The 20,104-nt window shown below is 50.3% G+C and overlaps 1 protein-coding gene across 1 annotated transcript in view; it reads left to right on the top strand.

The window, feature by feature from the left end:
• Positions 1 to 696: 696 nt before the first annotated feature.
• The window catches only part of LINGO1 (leucine rich repeat and Ig domain containing 1), an 80,784-nt gene continuing 61,376 nt past the window's right edge, over positions 697 to 20,104 (top strand). The window contains exons 1-2 of the mRNA XM_060154675.1: positions 697 to 829; positions 15,195 to 15,292. The gene's annotated coding sequence lies outside the window, so the exon portion shown is untranslated. The remainder of the gene's footprint in view (positions 830 to 15,194; positions 15,293 to 20,104) is intronic.

The following is a 20,104-nucleotide window of genomic DNA, read 5'->3' on the forward strand; positions in this document are numbered from 1 at the left end:
GTCTCAGAGAGAAGCTGCAGAAGAGTGTGGGCCCCTCGAGGGGTGGCCCCCCAGCCAGGGACAGCGCCCAAGGGAGGCTGGTGTGAAGCCAGAGTAGTTGGATTCCTGGTTCCTCAAACAGGAAGGCACTTGGAGGGCCTGCACTGCTCTCTGCCTATGCCTGGAACGCCACCATTCATGCCCTTGGGTTAAGCATTGTCCTCTCTAGGACTCTTTTAGAAGTCCAGGCCAGATATCAAAGGAGGCGGCTGCCTCACTCAGTTTTGTCCTGTTCTGGCTGCCCTAGGCCTAGTTCTGGGCACGCACTGGGAGAGGAACTGTGAGAAATGAGTCCACAGTACTGAGGGTGAAGCTCCCCCGCCCTCTCCCCACACCAGGCACATACACTCTGGCACCTGGATTCCCGCCATGCCTGCCCCAGAGCCCTCCCTTCTCTTCAGAGGGAAGGCCTTCTACAGATGCTCTCCTACAGCCTCAGGGTACTCCAGGGGAAGGGGGCAGTAAATAGGGGAAATGAGATACAAGATGTGAGGAGGTGAAGGTAAACTTGGCTGACTTTGGCCTCACCTTTGTCAAGGTGTGGCCACCATCTGCCTTACGCCCTGTGCCCCTCTGTCCCCCATGTGAACTGTACTGCTCACTCTTGCTTCTCCTTTTTCTAGGGACCCCACAGCCATGTCCTGGCTGCCTTGAGTCTGCCTCCTGCCGGCGTTCCAGGGCTCTGGCCCTGTCCAGCCCCTGCACCCGCTCTCACGCCTGTTCCTCACCTCAGCCTGCGCCGCAGGGACTCCTCAAGCTTCAGGACTCAGCAGGCGCAATAGCGGTCACGGTAGGTGGCACACCCACCCTGCCTACTCCCTAGCTCCTGGGGATGTCTGAGCCTTCTTGCTCTCTGGAACAGGAAGGATACATTTCTGAACACTGTCTCTGTCAGGATCCCTTTGGTTGCAAGCAGCAAAAATCTTATTTCAATAAAATGAAGTGATCAGCTCATGTGACTGAAGTGTCCAGCGGTAGGTTGGGCTTCAGGCAGGGCTTGATCCAGTGGTTTCAACAATGTGAACAGGATCTGTTTTCTGTCTGTATGTCTCTGCTTCTCTTTTTTGGTGATGGCTCCACTCCTAGTGGCTTTTCACATGCCAGCAGTTTCTGAGGCAACATGCTACCAGGTTGAAATCTGGGGTCTGGGCTAGAGACAAAATCTGCTTTCCTGATAGAACAAATAAAAGTCCTGGGGTTGATCTCTTGGGCCCTATTGGCAGGATTAAGATCGTCCTGCTCCTTTAATTGGGTCCGCAGGGCTTGGAAACATAGATGGGCTGGGGATAAGGGTCTGTCCTTCCCCAACCATGTGACCAGGAATGAGGGGGAGAGTGTTTCCCAAAGGAAGCTCAGGGTCCTGCTGGCAGGAAGAGATGCCTCCAACTAGGGGAGGCAAATAACAAATGATTATTATAGATGAGTCTGCCCTATCCTTTTTTTTTTTTTTTTTTTTTTGCAGTACGCGGGCCTCTCACTGTTGTGGCCTCTCCCGTTGCGGGGCACAGGCTCCGGACGCGCAGGCCCAGCGGACATGGCCCATGGGCCCAGCCGCTCCGCGGCATGTGGGATCCTCCCGGACTGGGGCACGAACCCGTGTCCCCTGAATCAGCAGGCGGACTCTCAACCACTGTGCCACCAGGGAAGCCCCTGCCCTATCCTTTTTTTTAAGGCCCAGTTTAGGTCTCTCCTTCTCTAGAAAACCTTTGCTGACTGCTCCAGCCAATGGTTATTTCCTTTAGTTCATCCGCCAGCTCCACCCTTTTTACAGATGGAAAGCCTGAGGCTCAGTGTGCATTTCCTTATGAATACTCTATTGGTTACTGCATTAGTGCCAAGATGTGTTGCTCTCTTTGCCTTGGCTGCTAGGAAGCTCATAGCTGGTTCATGGCCCATTTCTGATAAGTGCTCAGGATGCTGTGGCATGCAGTTGCTCAGTAGTCTTGCCATTGGCTTCATCTTCTTCTCTCTCATATTTTTCCCTTGTTCTGATCTCTTCTCTTATGTTTCAGTTTGTGCTGTTCTTAGCAGCCTCAAACTCTTTTAGAAGGAGGTGGGGTATAAATAACCAAGAGTGGCCATAAATGAAGCATTCAGTGCTGACTGCAGCCAAATGCTAGGCCTTTTCCTTTCTAGAAGCAGCTGGGGTGGGGGTCTCCCCAGGCCCAAGGCCAAGCCTGTCCTCAGGGCGGCACCAAAGCCTGACCATGGTAGCCCCAGTACAACGCCCACCTTGCCCTCCTTGGGTTAAAAATGGCATTGTTCTGTTTCTCACCCTCTTCCCTTCCCATTCCTCATCTTATCAGAAGCTAATGAAAGAGGCTAGGAAACCCAACCCTCTGGTAATTAAATTTACTTAAAGGGTATTCAAGTGGAGTAATGAGAAGTTTAATGCAGTGATTAGATTTTTTCTTTAATTAATTAAAATAAGAACCATGTGTCTTTCCAGCAAACCAGCTTGACCCTCTGCTTGAGAGTAGCAGGCGGAGTAGTCGTAGAGGGTTTGGCTGGGTGAGTGGGGCTGCTGAGGGGCGGGCTCAGCCTTCTGCCCAGCTCCGATGCCCACTCAGGCCAGTCTCTGATTCAGCTCCTGTTTCTGAGCCCTGTGAGTGCCAGACCTGGGCTAGACCTGAGTCGCCCAGGGCTGAGGGATCCAGCAGTCTCCGCACCCAGCTGAAAACTGATTCAGGATGGAGGTTTCCGAGGAGGGTCAGCAAGAGTTACTTAAAGCAAGGAGCACAAAGGAGGGATTTCAGGCACTGTGATAGGAGGAGGTATTTGGGCGGCATATCTCACGGCCATGTACCAGCGAACACCTTCGCCTTCATGTTCAGCCAGACCTGGGTTTACCTCTGTTGGCACTGGATCCTCTGGGCTAATGGAGTGGGGACAGCAGGGTGGATAATAGAAAGATCTGCGCTAACTCACAAACCACTTCTCTTAGGCTTAGGAATGCATTCATGCCAGAAGGCTGACTGTCCTGCTGTGTCTCTGAAGGCCAGTTAAGGATGCAAGGAGGCACTTCCTGCCTTAAGCCCCTTCTGTAGGAGTCAGGTGGCGGCTGGGGCATAGTGAGTATGGCAATCCCGGCATAGCTGCCTGGAGTGGAGCAGAGGACAGGCCTTGCCTGAGTAGAGGGTGGGCACAGTGGAGACTCAGAAGACAGGCCCCAGCACCCCAGGGATAGGCTATGTTGTTTTCAAAGCAGTGGGTAAGGCTGGGAGAAGTCCTGAGCCCTTCACGGTAGGAGGCAGAAAACCTCCTTCATTGAACCCTGACCCCAGTCCCACACCGAGCCTTGCTCCTGGACAGACTGAACTTTGACCCCAGCCCCACACTGAGCCCGATCTTGTGCAGACTGAATCTTGATCCTGCTCCCACGCTAAGCTCTGACCCCAGCCCCACACTGAGCCCAGCATTGTCACGGATACTCAGCAGAGCAACAGGTGCCGGGTGGGAGGGGTGAATGGTCGTGTTTGTTCATTCCCACTGCTAGCTCTGCTGCCTGTGGGCAGGACTCCTGTGCCAGACCCCACACTCTGCAATGGATGAGATGAATCAGACGTGGTTCCTGCCCACAGGGCTGGTGGGGGAGGTGGCAAGCAAGCATTCAACGACGGCCGAGTGATCAGAGTCGAAGTGGGCCTCACTTGGAGCCTTCCTCTGGCAGCAAGTGGGAGGGGGAGGTGCTGGAGCTGGGCCAGTGGGGAAGCAGCTAAGATAGGGTCCCTGTGAGCGATGAGGAGGACGGCACCCGTGGGGGTCTTGGGGGTGCCTAGGGTGAGTGATTCTCCCCGCCTCCAAGAGCTGGCTGTGACTCCCCCAGGGCGTGCTCAGCTCCTGGTGAGCCAAAGGCCTCACCTCTGGGCCAGGTTGGTGGTGTGCTGGGCACTGGGCTGGCAATAGTACTTACAAGGAAAGCATTTTTATCCATTTCACAGAAGAGGAAATGGATATGTGCGGGGACTTGCCTAATGACCCTCCGCCTGAAGTAGCCCAGTGGGGCATGGTCGCAGGTCTTACTTGTCTCCGGGCCTGCACACCACTGTTCCCGCGAGTAACTTGCCCTGGGAGGCAGGGGCTCCTCTTCTTCCAACTTCTCCACCCCGAACTGAGTGAATACGACCCGGGCACGGGCTGGGGCTGGTGGGCCTCGGAGTAGGGGGTGTGAGGAGGGCCTTGGCTGGGTAGGGGACTAGCCCCAGGAAGGAGGGTCTTCTCCTTCCTCCATCCCCACTCCTCCCCTCTCTGAATCCCACCCCTCTGGATTTCTGCACCTCCCCCCGCCCCCCCAGTTCCCTCCTTCCATGGCTCAACCCCTTCTGAATAACCAGCCCTGGAGAAGCCACCCGAACAGTTACCTACCACTCGCATGGGGAAACTGAGGCCCTGGGAGGGGCAGGGACCTGCTCAAGATCGTGGGGCTCTGCCTCTCGTGTCTCTTTAAGGTGCAGAGTGTGAAATGACATTACCTGGAGTTTATACTTTAAACACAAGGATAGTATGTGAATACTTTTGCCGGGCTGGGAGGCCCTGTGGCTCATCTGCCCCCACAAGTTCACATCACACGGGCAGATGCCCCGCGAGCCACCTTGGCCTCCTTGGGCACGGCGCCCCCGCCAGACGTGGCCATCCCCCCTCCCTGGGTCCCAGGTGCTTCAAATCACTGTCTCATTGAATTCTCTCAGCAGTCTAGGAAGGTGCATGACTTTCTAGATGAGGGCACTGAGGTGGAGAGCTAAGCCACTGTCCTGCAGCTAACTGCAAAGGTGGATTTGCCTGCTAGGTTCCGATCGTAGGCAATCCACCCGCTGCAGAGTGCCCCCTCCTCACCTGCAGGCAGCTGCCCCCTCCAAGGGCCCCCAGCACCCCTACCCCTGCGTCCACTGCTGCTTCCCTACTTGTCCTGTGCTCCAGCCAAAACCAGTGACTCTTCCCCAACGCTCCGCACACCTGCCTACCCCCAGGCCCTTGTTCCAGCTGTTCCAGCCCCCCGGAGTTCCCTTCCCAACTGCATCTGCCCAGATCCCCTTCATCTTTTTAGGCTGGGCCCAGGTGCCACTTCCTTCATGGAGACCCCCTGTCTGCTTCATCCCAATCAGAAGCCAGGCCCCCGCTCCTGCGAGCACATTCCGACGGCTCTTGGCCTGTCCCTCTCTTAGGCTCCTGGTCTCCATGTGTCTGACTTTACAGCACGTGGAGGGCAGAGTAGTCTTCTGGCCCCCGGTTTCCCTGGCCCGTTACCCCCAGGGCCTGACACACAGTAGGTGTGCGGGGAGTAGCTTGGGTCCCCGCCTCGGGTGGGGCTGCAGCTCCACAAACCATTCCTTTCCTCAGCAGCCCTGGGTCAGCTGGCCCCCAGCTGCGCTGGTCCCAGCCCCCTTCCTCACCGCCGCCCGAGCTCCCTGAGGAGACCAGCTGCTTCCTTTAGCCCTGGCTGGGTGGCGTTGGGGGCTGGCTTCCAGGCCCAGCAGACCTCCCTGTGCACGCCTGACCTGCCCAGGTTCTGGGGGCAAGAACAAGACAAACCCCAACTTTGAGGCAACTCCCAGGCAAGTCTTGAAGCCTGGCAGGTATAGCTACTTTGTGCTGAGCGCTGTTGGGGGGCTGCACGGGTGCACGGGTGCCCTGCCCGGCACCACTCACTGGCTCTGCTGATTGTTGGCTGTGTGACTTTGAGCAAGTTGGGTAACCCCTCTCTGCCTCAGTTTCCTCATCTGTTAAATGAGGTGATGACAGACCTTCCTAGGGTTGCTATGAGGATTGAAGAAATCAGTACAATGCAAAGCATACAGCACAGCCCCGACACAGACACATGTGTGCTCCCTGGTTGTTGGCTGTCACCGTTGCTGGGAGGGAGAGAGAAGGCAGAGTGTGGGGGAATGTTCAGGGAGAGTTTCCAGAAGGTGGCGACACACGAGAAACGACTCGAAAGATAAGGCACAGGAGGCAGGAAAGGACACTGCGGGAAGATAGAACCACAGGGACAGAGGCCCAGAGGCAGTCTGGGGGACTAAAAGGGAGCTGAGCTTGTCTATCTAGACTTAGGCAAAGAATGGGACAAGGGGAGACCTAGGCTGGTGGCACACAAGGGCTGTGTCCTGAGGGACCTTAGGGGCCACCCCGAGGAGTTTGGACTTTCTCTTACAGCCAGTGAGGGGCCATGGATGGAGTATTTTTCTTCTTTTTTCCTTTCCTTTTTTTTTTTTTTTTTTTTTTTACCACAAAAGCAATGTTTGCTCATGCAAAAATTGAAACAATATAGAAGTGTGTCCTATTAAGTAGGGAAGTTCCCTCTTTGCCCTTAGATCTCATTTTGCCGAGGTCCCACTATTGTTGGTCTGGTGTGCCTCCTTCCAGAAGTTTTTCTGTGCTTTTATAAACATACTTATTGTATATTATCTAAAAAAAGAAATGGAATTGTATTATGCACATTACTCTACAACTTCCATTTACCAGTGTGTTGTGGGCATCTGTCAGTGTCACCGCATACGGATCTCCCATGTTCTTTTTAATTGTTGCCTAATACTCCATTGTTTGGACATAACGTAATTTATGTAACTAGTCCTGGGTTGATGGATATCTAGGTGGTCTTCAATTTTTCACTCTTGCAAATAATGCCTCAGTGAACATCCTTGTATATATACCTTGGCTGACACGTGTAAGCCTTTCTATAGGATAGACTCCTAGATGTGGAATTGCCAGGGCAAAGGGTATGCTTATTAAACTTTGATAGCTACTGTCACATTGCTCTTCCAAAAGGTTGGGCCACGCTTGGTATCTGCAGGTAGCCATTTCCCCAGCCATCCTCGCACTGAACATTATCAAGCTTTTTAATTTTTGCCGATCCAGGAGAACATCTCACTGTGGTTTCAACACTCACTTCCCTTCTCCCCAGTGAGACTGAGCATCTTTTCATGTGGTTATTGGCCATTTGTATTTTCTTCTCGGTGAATTGACTATTCACATCCTTTGCTTATTTTTCTTTTCTTTTTGCCTTTTTCTTATTGGTAAAAAGGAGCTTTTAGTATATTAGGAATTTTAAAATGTTCGTCTGTTATCGTGTTGGAAATATTTCCCTTAGTCCGCTGTTTGTCTTTTTAACTTTGTTTATGGTATCTTTGGCCATACAGAAGCTTGATATCTTTATTCTGTCAAATCTGTCAGACTTCTCCTTAGGGCTTCTGAGTTTCACGTCTTGCTTGGCCAGGCTTCCTGGAATGCTTTTAAGCGGAGCGGGGGTGAGGTCAAATTTGTGACTGGGAAAGGTCATTCTGGTTGCCACTGTGTGGAGGGTGGGTGGAGGGAGGACTGCAAGCCAGCTGGGGTGGGGGTGAGGGAGAACCGGGAGAAGATGAGTTTGAGAAATATTCAGGAATTGGCTGACTATGGGGAGAGGATGTGAGGGTGAGAGAGGGAAAGAAAGGACTCGAGAGAGTGACGTCTGGGTGTTTGGCTGCGGACTGCATGGCCTGAGTTAGGGACAGGACCAGGGAGGGAAGTGCATGCCTGTGCACGTGAGTGCTCACCCAGGCAGGGACATGTGGATATATGAGTACATACATGAATATACAGGTCCATGCCCATGTCCATGCTTGGAAGTTCTGGAGATTGGCACATCTGTGCTGTGGCTCCATGGCAGGGAGGAGGGGTGTCTACTTTTCGTGGAATTCCTGTTCTCTACCAAGTACTGTACAAGGCAACACACACACACACACACACGCACACGCACACACTCACACATGCTCTGTAATCTTTACTGCCATATAAAGTAGGTTCTACAGATAAGGAAGCAGACTCAGTGTAAGTAACTCGCTCAAGGTCACAGAGCTAGTGACTATCAGAAAGGGGATATTTTGGACAACTTAGATCTAACCCCCCACAGACAGAATTCCTGCCAATGGCATTGAGGAGCCTTTCATCCATTTCTAGCCTGACCAGCCCAGTTTCATCAGGGACTCTTAGGATGAGTGCTGGAACCTGACTGCCTGGGTTTGAAACTCAGCCCCATTCCTTGTAAGGCAAGTTACTCCCCCTCTCTGTACCTCGGTATCCCCATCCTGAAAATGCACACAGTGACAGTACCACCTCCTAGGGTGCTGGTGGGCATTGAACATGTTCTTGCATGGGAAGTGCTTAGCCCAGTGAGGGCGGAGCTCTCAGGATGCTGTCTATGGTGACTGCGATGAGATGGTGATGTCTGTGCCCCTTTACCCTCTCCCATCCCTCTCCATCCTCCCTCCACCTGCCACCTCTCTCCTGTGCCAGCTCTTCCTCAATTCCCCACAGGAACTTCTTTCAATATTTGCCTTTGGGCTTCCCTGGTGGTGCAGTGGTTGAGAGTCCGCCTGCCGATGCAGGGGACACGGGTTCGTGCCCCGGTCTGGGAAGATCCCACATGCCGCGGAGTGGCTGGGCCCGTGAGCCTGCGCGTCCGGAGCCTGTGCTCTGCAACGGGAGAGGCCACAGCAGTGAGAGTCCCGCGTACCACAAAAAAAAAAAAAAAAAAAAAAAATTTGCCTTTGAAACTTCTTCCTCTGTTTTCATCCCCCAAACCCTTAGCAGACAGTGAATTAAAGCCCAGTCAGTCAGCAAAAACCATTCAGGGGAAAACGATTCATGTCGCGCTGACGGAATCCTCCCCCAAGCAGTTCTAGTCAGGCATTCTCCACGAGCCAATGCGTTCATCCCAACATTGCCCAGGCCTCTGGATACCAGACCATAAGGTCCATACCTAAAACCCCTTCCTCCCTGAGTGGGGATCCTCAAGTTTACTTTCGAGCCAGGGGTCTGAGCTGACGCCAGCCCAGCCAAATCTCCACTCTAGCCACAAGCCATCGCTGGATCCTTGACCCCAGGATGAGTAATTCTCAGGAAACTTGCCTGTAGGAAACAAAAGCAGAAAGCACAGCAAATTCTGGGCACAGTTCCTTACCGCTAGCATATCTAAGCAGATCCTGTGGTCATGAGGGTAGGTGCAAGGTGTCCAAGTTGGGTTAAAATCTCAGGTCTGCACCCAATTTAGATTTTCTCCTATGCCAAAAAAACTCACTGAAATCACCAAACTTATCATTATGGATTTCTCATCATCAAAATAAACCCCCAAGTAAATAAATCCCCAAATAGGGACTTCCCTGGTGGCACAGTGGTTAAGAATCCGCCTGCCAATGCAGAGGACATGGGTTCAATCCCTGGTCCGGGAAGATTCCCACATGCCGCGGAGCAACTAAGCCTGGGCACCGCAACTACTGAGCCTGTGCCCTAGAGGCCGTGTGCCAGCCTGCGTGCCACAACTACTGAAGCCCGCGCACCGCAACAAAGAGTAGCTCCCGCTCGCCACAACTAGAGCGAAAAGCCCACGTGCAGCAATGAAGACCCAACGCAGCCAAAAAAATAAATAAAATTAAAAAAAATAAATAACCCCCCAAGTAAATAAACCCTCGTGGTAAAGAATGGAGCAGTTATTGCCTGTTTCTTTGGGGGATTTTGTTTTCAGTTGAACTGTATCAGTCACACCCTTCTTTTTTTCTTTTTTGCGGTACGCGGGCCTCTCACTGTTGGGGCCCCTCCCGTTGCGGAGCACAGGCTCCGGACGCGCAGGCTCAGCGGCCATGGCTCATGGGCCCAGCCGCTCCACGGCATGTGGGATCTTCCCGGACTGGGGCACGAACCTGTGTCCCCTGCATCGGCAGGCGGACTCTCAACCACTGTGCCACCAGGGAAGCCCAGTCACACCCTTTTATTCTTAGCCAAAATGGTGGCAAAACTCGCTTCAGTCCTTCCCAGGGAACAGCCACACCCAACTGCAGGCCCCCCACCCCCAAAGCCTCTGAGAGAGGATTTCTTACGACTGCTCTTTTAGAAGCCCCTGTCCCCAGGTCCCTGGGTTCCACCACCTCCACCTTTGCCCAAGGGGCTTCTACACTTTAAACAACCCCACCCCTGCTTCTGATCCAAGTCCCCACCCCAGTACCCCTGCCGGGCGCCATGCAAGGCCACAGTTTCCAGCTACCCTGGCCCCATTTCAAAACCACAGGCCTTTGGATGCACGTAGACAAGAATTGACACCGGCGTCCAGCGCTCATTCTCAAGAAGTCTTTTTAATGGCCTCAAAGAAGCCGTATTGTACCAGTTTGGAGGGTGTGTGTGGCAGTAGACAGTGTATTTTACTGTAGCCAAATCTTATTTCTTGGAAAAGGCAAGAAGTCACAGGGGCTTTATATGAACTAAGGGCTTTCCCCTCAGATTGTCTACCAGCGCCCCACTCTTATCTTGAGGGGAGGCCTCTTCTCCCTATTCCCTGTGTTGTCCCACAGGAGCATACAACATTCAAGGGGATCATTGCTAAAGTGTCAGTAAGTTCAAAATATAAACCTACAATTAAGCTTGCAGTGCATTGTCATTTGCGGCTCCAAGGCCCTGTTGGAGTTTCCTTCCCCCTCCCCGACCCCAAACTGTCCATCCAGGACAGACCGGTTTGGGGTCCAAGCGCCTTTCTGAGAGCTGGTCCCAAACCTGAGTTAGGGATAAAGCTCTAAAGACACTCCAGCCTTTGTTCTAAAGTCAAGTTCAAGCCCTTGAATGTAGGCCAAGGCCCCAGCTCTCATGGAGATGCTCCCAGCTGCCTCGGCTCACACCTCCCTTCCCCAGATGGGGATGGGCCTGCTGGTGGATCCTGCCAAAGGGCCTGGAACTGCCCCCTTTCCCTTGCGAATGGGGAACCTTTCAACTTGGTGATTGAGATACTCCATCCCCCACTGAAATCCTAGTCATTTAGGGGCTCCCAAATGGAGCTTAATTCTGTCACCCAGAAAGTCATCCAAACGTGTTCTCAAACCATACGCCCCCATGTGGCCAGTGGGGGTGTAGGTAGCATAGTGATGTGCTGCACGAACAAGCTCTCTCTGAACTCTCAGTGATTGAATGCGACAAGGCTCCTTTCTTCTTTCTTCCTTTACCATACGAATTCACATTACATGTTCGATGTGGGAAGTGGGGAGGGTGGCAGCCTCTGGTCCATTTAGTCACGCAGGGACCCAGGCTGACAGAAGCTCCACCGTGTGGTAGCTGCCCCATCTGGAACCTGTGGCCTCCTTCAGCCACTGTGGCAAAGAAGAGAAAGTGGTAGAGGCACACACTGGCTCCTAAAGGCATTGGCCCAGCAGTGACACACATCACTTTTGTTCACAGCCCACTGGCCAGAACTTCGCATATGGCCTCAACTACCTGAAAAGGATCTGAGGAAGTGTGGGGACATTCTGTGTGGGGGAGGGCATGGAGGAAACGTGCCCAGACCTTCAGTGAGCAGTAAAGTTATCTGTAGCAGGGGTTTTATGGGGTGCTCTCAGAGCAAGGGTTTCAGAATTGCCAAGGCCATGACTTCCTGTTCATTCTCTCCTCCTGGGGAGGCCCAGGGTTTGTGGGAGGGACTGATGGGAAAAGCTTTGAGGAAGAGTCCCCGCGAATGAATAAGCCCCATGGCCGGCCCAGGCCCTCTACCATCAGGCTCCAGGTTTGACTCAGCCTCACCCCTCTTATCCCTATTGGACACCTGCCATACCAACATAAAATGAATTTTTTAGGAGGAGAAGCAGGATTGAGAGTGAGAATGAGTTCAGCTTTGGAGGGAGAAAATCCAAGAGGCGGCGTCTAGAAGCCACTCTGTCTTAGTCTGTTCAGGCTACTATAACAAAATGCCAGAGACTGAGTGGCTTATAAACAACAGTAGTTTAATTCTTACAGTCTGGAGACTGGAAATCCAAGATCAGGGTGCTGGAAGATTCAGCATCTGGTGAGGGCCTGCCTCCTGGTTCATAGATCCCATCTTCTCGCTGTGAGCTCACATGGCACAAGGGGTGACAGGGTTCTCCAGTGTCTCTTTTATAAGGGCACTAATCCCGTTCATGAGGGCTACACTCTCATGACCTAATCACCTCCCCAAAGCTGCACCTCCAAATACCATCACATTGGAGATCAGGTTTCAACATACGAATTCTGGGGGGACACAAACATTCAGTCCATGGCATGCCGGATTGAAGTTGTTGCCTTTCTTCCACATTTTCATTCCTTTAGCAAATGTGGCTGCTATGGGCCAGGTAATGTATTGATTATGACTGTAGACTCTGACTCCAGAAGACCTGGGATTGAAGCTGGGCTCAGTCCCTTATTAGCTACCGGTTAATTACTTCTCTCTGCCTTTGTTTTCTCCTCTTTAAAAAGGGGATAGCATCTGTCTCTCTTAGGGTGGTTATGAGGATTAAATGAGTTAATATTTGTAAAGCACCCAAAACAGCACTGGGCACAAGATAAGGACTCTATAAATGCTCGAGATCATCATCATCATCATTATCCAGTACCAGATAATCTTCTAGATATTGGGGGAGTAGATGCCAAGGTCTCTGCTCTCACATATGATGGGAGAAATGGAAAATAAACAGAAATAATTAAATCAAGATGGTACTTTCAAATAGTGATGGTACTAAAATAATAAACCAGGCACATAAAAAAATCACTCATCATCATTAGTCATTAGGGAAGTGCAAATTAAAACCCCAGTGAGATACCACTGCGTATCTCTTACAATGACTCTTGCAAAATTGACAACAGTAAGTGCTGGTGAGGATACAGAGCAACTGAAACTCTTATATGTTGCTGGTGGGAATGCAAAATGGTACAGCCACTTTGGAAAACTGTGTGGAAGTTCCTTATAAAGTTAAAAATATGCTTACCATATAACCCAGCAATCCTACTGCTAGGTATTTACCCAAGAGAAATATAAACTTATGTTCCTGCAAAAACCTGTATGCGAATATTTATAGTGGCTTTATTCATAATCACCAAAAACTGGAAAAAAAATCCCAATGTCCTTCAGCTGGTGCATGGATAAACAATCAAATACGACTCAGCAATTAAAAAAAAAAAAGAATGAAATTCTGGTACAAGAAACAACACAGGTAAATCTCAAATGCATTATTTGATAAATGAACAAAGCTAGACTCAAAAGGCTACATATAGATGAATCCATTTGTACGACATTCTGGAAAAGACAAAACTATAGAGGCAGAAAACAGTTCAGTGGTTGTGAGAGGTAGGGAGTGGGGGAAGTTGACTACAAAGGGACAGCTCATGGAGATTTTTGGATCTGGGGGTTAATAGAATTGTTCTGTACCTTAACTGCAATAGTGGTTACACGCAGTATGCAGCTATCAAAGCTTAGAACTGTGCACTAAAAAGGGTAAAGTTTGATCCAGTTTTATTGAGAAATAATTGACATACATCACTGTATATATTTAAGATGTACAGCATGATGGCTTGATTTACATATATCGTGAAATGATTACCACCTAATATCCATCATCTCATATAGGTACAATAGAAAGAAAAGGAGGAAGAAAAGAGATAAAGTGTTTTCTCCTTGTAATAAGAACTCTTAGGATCTACTCTCTTAATAACTTTCCTATATAACAGACAGTGGTGTTAACTATAGTCATCATGTTGTACTCTGTGTCCCTAGAACTTATTTATCTTGTAACTGGAAGTTTTGATCACCTTCCTCCAATTCCTCCTCCCCCAACCCTCTGCCTCTGGTAACCATAAGTCTGATCTCCTTTCCTATGAGTTTGTTTTTTTATTTTTATTTTTTTAGATTCCACATACAGTATTTGTCTGACTTATTTCACTTAGCATAATGCCTTCAAGGTCCATCCATGTTGTCAGAAATGGTAGGATTTCCTTATTTTTTATGGCTGAATAATATTTTGTTACATAGATATATATCTCACATCTTCTTTATCCATTCATCCATTGATGGACACTTTGATTGTGTCCGTATCTTGGCTATTGTGAATAATGCTTCAGTGAACACAGGAGTGCATATATCTTTTTGAGTCAGTGTTTTCATTTCCTCTGGATATATACCCAGAAGTGGAATTGCTGAATCATATGGTAGTTCTATTTTTAATTTTTTGAGGACCCTCCATACTGTTCTCCATAGTGGCTGCACCAATTTACATTCCCACCAACAGTGCATAAGGCTTCTCTTTTCTTCACATCCTCACTAGTATTTGTTATCTGAAAAGGGTAAATTTTGCTGCAAGTAAATTATACCTCAATTAACCTGACTGGCAATAAAGCTCACTGTGGGATTGTTGAGACAGGGAAAACCAAATGAGAAATCAGTCAATCAGGGTAGTGTGACACGGGTAAGGAGGGGCTCCTGCACATGGTGGTCAGGGAAGGCTTTCTGAGGAGGTGTCCTGAGCTGAACCCAGACGAGGAGGGGCCAGGCCTGTGTGGATCTGGAGGGAAGCAGAGAGAACTGCGGGGCGGCCCTTGTGGCTGGAGCTGAGGGAGGAGAGGGGAGGGTGGGAGACAGGTCAGGGTCCTCCACTCTCCTCTGGGCATGATGGGAGCTACTGGGGGGCATAGATAGAGGGTGATTGAAACACTGGTGTGAGTGAGATGGCCCAGGGAGGAGAAGGGAGGGGAGGATGGAAACAGCAGCTTGTGACCATGTGTAAGGAGGAGTGATGAAGGGGTGCGATGAAAATGAGGAGAGTGTGTGTCAGGAGCCTCCTACGGGAGGGAGTGGCCAGCCAGCCAGAGACCCAGCAGGCTGGGGCAGGAGCACTGGGACGGGCAGGTGGGGGTCCTTGCTGAGGGTATTGTGGGCAGTGTTGGGACAGAAGCCAGACATCCTGGGTTGAGGGTGCTGGGGGTGAGGACATGTGAGTGAAGCTTCCAGGAGGCAGGGGACAGACTTCGTGGGTAGCAAAGGGAACCTCAGAGAGAACGAGGTAGAGCTGCCTCTGGTGTGTATGTGGTGTGTGTGTGTGTGTGTGTGTGTGCGCGCGCGTGTGTGTGTTTTGAACAAGACTCACTGAGATGGGCCTGACCTATTGAAGACAGTGTGAGAGGGTGAGAAGGGAGGGGTTCGAACAGGCCCTTGGACACCAGGCCTGGGAGGGCAGTCCAGGGGGCTGGGAGACGGTAGCGAGGCCGCTGCCACAAGGCCCATCCCTGAGGTGGGAGGCAGCGCTGAGCTCGCTGGGCTAGAGGGTCAGGATCTGCCTGGGGGGACCCATGCCGAGGCGGGCCCAGCCCGGGTAGCAGAGGCCCCATCTTTGTCCGCACTAACCTTCCTGCTCTTCCCACAGTGCATGCTGGGACCGAGACGGACAGGCTGCTTCTCCTCCTGCCACTCCTCGGGCCCCCAGAGGACCATCTGTTTGCCTCCTGGTGCCGTCTAACCCAGGTAGGGGGAGATCAAGGGGGGCTCTCCCTGCCTTATGTTCCTGCACTGGGTGGGAGGGCTCTAAGTGTAAGGACCCCCGCCCTGGCTGAATGGGCCAGTGTCAGGGCAATGGGGAGGGGCACAGCGTGGGGTTTGAAGTCCCCAGTCACTGCAGGGCCTCCTGGGGAGGAGTTCCCAGACCTCCAAGAAGTGGGCCACTCCAGCAGCAAGCCATCCTCACCAGGCCGCCTCCCTGGGACACTGAGAGGCCCCCCGTTTGGCTCTCACATGTTCGCTGTCTGCAGTTTGTTAAGGAGCCTTCGCGGTACACACCCGCCAATTTCTTTGGCAGTGGGAGGTTTTGCATCTGAGGTTTCTCACCCGTTGCTGTCACTGGCTTTTCCCTGCCAGAGTTGCTGTACTCACAACCCTGATGTTTGTGATTCTGTGAGTGGTGGCTCTTACTCCAAAAGGTCCCTGCTCTCTATAGGACACCCTCAGAGCAGAGGTGCTCTTTCCGGCACCAAGAACAGCCCTGCTCACTTTTAATCCCCTCGGTCGTTGGGTCTGAGAGAGGACATTTCTCTGCTGCTCCTGGGAGCCCCAGGTGGAGGAAGGCTTTCTGCTTGGGGCCAAGTTCCCCGAGGGCTGGGATGTGGTGGGAGCTAGTCTTGCCAGGAAAAATATAAGGTGTCCAGTTAAATCTGAACTTCAGAAAGACAACAAATCATTTTTTTAGCATAAGTATGTCCCCAATATTGCATGGGACATACAATTCTATTTATTAAATCTGGCAACCCTAGTGGGAGCTGAAAGCCCAGGCTCCCTCTTCCTCTGTTCAGTCCTCTGTGCTGGGTTCACCTTGGTCCCCTCGGGTCAGCTGCATCCAGTGCCTGTGGAGGGTGCCCTGGAGCCAAGGGCGGCCGGGTCTACTCAGGCCACAATCAGTGGTATTTCCTAATCTCCCAGGTCCTGCAGGCTATCCCTGGGGCAGAGACCAGGGGTTCCTGCTGGACGCTGGGGCAGCAGTCCTGGCTGTTAAGAGTGCTCTTTGGGTCCTTGTCTTCCCCTCTGGCTCTCTGACAGCAGAATTCCGGCTGAGGCGGTCACTGGGCGGGGTTGGTCAGGGCTTTGGGCCCGTGATCAGAGCTGTGAGAGGATCTAGGAATAGAAAACGGTCTCGTGAGCTTGGAACCCAGCATGCCGAGGGTGTTGGGGTGGAGGTGGTGGGGTATCAGGGATGAGGCAGGGCCAGATCATGAGGGCTTAGAATGTCCTATTTCTGCATCCTTCAACATTTGGGGAGACAAAGGAAGTGTCTTCTCCTTAGGCGGAGTCATTTTTCCAACTGTTCAGGTAACATGTTCTCTATGTGTTTATCTATCGATCATCTATCTATCTATCTATCTATCTATCTATCTATCTATCTAACAGTGTAGAAGTATTTAAAGCATGCAGTTCAACCCCTTCCCATAATCTCTTCCTCGCCAGGGCTAACCACTGCTAACTAGTTCCATATATCATATCCTTTCAGTCTTTTTTCTGTGTCCTTATAAACATATTTTAAAAGGAAAAACATGAGATCACACTAGATATACTGCCCCGTCACTTGATTTTTCACTTAATATGGTGTAAATCATTCTAACCTTCTTCTCTATCCTTTTACGCCCATTGTATGGATGGTCTTTAAATCATTTTATCAATTATTAATCCCGTTGGTGGCCATTTCGATTGTTTCCAGTGTTTGGCTATTTATAAACCTCACTCAGAGAACCTCCCAGTTCGTACCTCTGTGTGCACTTGTGTTATGGGTCCTTTGGGAATGTTTCTGGAAGTAGACTGTCTGGGTCAGAGGTTACGCACATTTCAAGGTTTGATCCATAGGCCAGATCGACCTGCAGAAACTTGTGCCCACATATCATGTACAAGAGGCCTCCTCCCTTCACCCTTGCCAACCATGACATTATCAATCACTTAAATCCCCACCAATCTGATAGTTAAAACTGATTTCTTTTACATTTCTTTGATCACTGATGAAGTTGAGCATATCTGTGTACATTTTTTGGCCATTTCAACTTATCTGTGAATTGCCTATGTATGTCACGCCCTCAGCTCAGTTTTCTATTCATCTGTCCCTTTATTCAGTAAGCATTGATTGAGCACCTACTACGTGTTAGGTACTGTTTTGGTTAGGGACCTAACAGTGAACAAAATTGATCAAAAAAATCCCCTGCTGCTCCATGGAACGAGCTCTAGTGAAGGAGAGACAGCCAAGGGAAAATAAACAAGTGAAATACAGTGCGTGTAGTATAAGTATTAGGTGCTAAGGAGAAAAAAATAAAGCAGGTGAGGGGATGGGAGGTGTTGGGTGACTTGAATATGGTAGTCAGGAAGGCCTTACTGGGAGGTGGCAGTAAAGAAAAGACCTGTAGGAAGCGAGAGAATGAGTCACACAAATGTCTGGGACCCCGAGTCAGGAGCAGGCCTGGCCTGTTCAGGGCTCAGTGAGAAGGCCAGTGTGGCTGGAACAGGGTGAGGGAGGGAGAGAGTGGGATGTGCGACCAGAGAGGGATCAAGAGCCAGATCACGCAAGGCCTTGTGGGCCACCCTAAAGCCTTGGCTTTTACTCAGAATGAAGCAGGGAAAGCAGGGAGACATGGAAGGTTCTGAATAGTGATATGACACGATCTGAATTTCATTTTAACTAGATCATTCCAGCTACTGTGAAGGGGGCCAGAATGGAAGCAGGGAGATCCGTCAGTAGACTGTTGCAATGATCCAGGGAAGAGATGGTGGGGGCTTGGACCAGGGGGTCTTGATGGAGGTGGGGAGAAGTGGGCAGATTCTGGGTGCTTGTTAATGGTGGAGCCAATAGGATTTCCTGGCAGATTGGATGAGGTGGTGTGTGTGTGTCAGAGAGAGAGGGAGCCAAAGATTACTGTCTTAGTCATTTTAAGCTTCCATAACCAAATACCATAGGCTGGGTGGCTTAAACAACACACATATATTTCTCATACTTCTTTAGACTGGGAAGTCCAAGATCAAGGTGCTGGCAGACTCAGTTCTTGACGAGGACCCTCTGCTTGGCTAGCAGATGACTACCATCTCGCTATGTGCTTACGTGACTTCTTTCTGTGCACATGGAGAGACCAAGCTCTGGTGTCCCTTCCTCTTCTTACAAGGTCACTAATACCATCATGAGGGCCCCACCTTCATGACATCATGTAGCCCAAATTACCTCCCAAAAGTCCCACCTCCAGATACCATCACATTGGGAGTTGGGCTTCAACATATGAATTTTGGGAGACACAAACATTCAGTCCATAACAGTGACTCCAAAGGTTTTGGCCCAAGTAGGGAAAAGGATGGAGCTGCCATCAACAGAGACGGGGCAGAGAAGTGGGTTTGGTGTAAGGGAGGAGAAGAGCTCAGCTGTGGATAGGACTGGCTACATAATGTTTGGGGGCCAGAGCTAAATGAAAGTGGGTAGCCCTTTGTTTAAAAAATAATATTAATAATTTCAAAGTGGTGACAGTAGAGCATTAAACTAAGCCTGGGACCTTTCTGAGTGTAGGGCCCAGTATGACTGCCCAGGTGGCATACCTGTGAGCAGGCCTTGGCTGTGGGCATGTAAAGTGTGAGATGCTAGTAGACATCTGAGTAGAGATGGATACGTGAGGATGGAGTTCAGGGGCTAGGTCTGAGCTGGAGATACAAATATGGGGTCATCAGCATAAAGATAGCATTTAAAGCTATGGGATTGGATAAGAGCATCAAGGGAGTTGAGTATAGGTAGAAAAGAGAAGAACTAGTCCTGGAGCCTCCTTTGGTCCGAAGTTAGGGAGCTGAGGAGGCACGGAAAAGGTGACTGAGAAGGTGCAATGAATGAGGTGGAAGAGAGCCAGGTATGCTATCCTGGAAGCCAAGGGCAAGACATGTTTCAAGCATAAGGTGGAGTAAGATGCAGACTGAGCATTGATCATGCATTAGCAGTGGGGAGGTCACAGGGGACCTTGGTTCAGTGATGGTGGGAGGGTGTGTGCAATGCATCTTACTGACTTGCAAGAGCAAACTGATTTGTAAGAGGGTAAGAGATTTAACCCTTTTGCCTGTCATATGTTGCAAATTTTTTTTTCACAGTTTTGTGGGGGGTTTTTTGTCATTTAAATTTATGGAGTTTTTTTTTTTAACTCCTTAAAAGTTTTAAATTGTCCCGTGGTCAAGTCTGTCACCATTTTCCTTTAGAGTTTCTGGCCTTACCCACTGAAGAGTTTTGCAAAGTTGTCTTATGTTGTTTCCTAGTTTTTATGATATTTAAAAATATTTAAATACCTAGTTCATTCGGAATGTTTGAGGATAGGGATCTACATGGTTTTTCCCCAAATGACTAGCCAGTTGTTTGGACACTGTTTATTGAGTGAGCTGTCCTTTCTCCCTGCTCTGAAGCTACACTTCTATCTTGTGCCAAATGTCCTCATGCTCTCCTGTCTGTCCAGGCCTTGCTGTTTGATTCCATTGATCTTTGCCTGGGGAAAGATTTAGGAAGTCCAGAGAATAGGTAGACTTGGAGATTGATTCGGGCTAGAGTGTGAGGAGGTGGGAGGAGTGGAAGGAAGAAACAAAGGGAAGTTAGGGATGATGGGAGCTCTACAGTGTTGAGGGCCTCCTATGTGCTGTCACAATTCCACAAGGTTGGTATTCTATATACGCGTCTCCAGATGAGGAAACTGAGGTTCAGAGAGGTTTCATCACGTGTCCCGCGGCGTCAACTCTTAGCAGGTGGAGTCAGCCTGGGAGGCTGATCTCTCAGCTCCCATGCCTGTGTTCTATCCA

Source organism: Lagenorhynchus albirostris, chromosome 1 (genome assembly GCF_949774975.1).
Source record: "Lagenorhynchus albirostris chromosome 1, mLagAlb1.1, whole genome shotgun sequence".
NCBI classification, from domain to species: Eukaryota; Metazoa; Chordata; class Mammalia; order Artiodactyla; family Delphinidae; genus Lagenorhynchus; species Lagenorhynchus albirostris.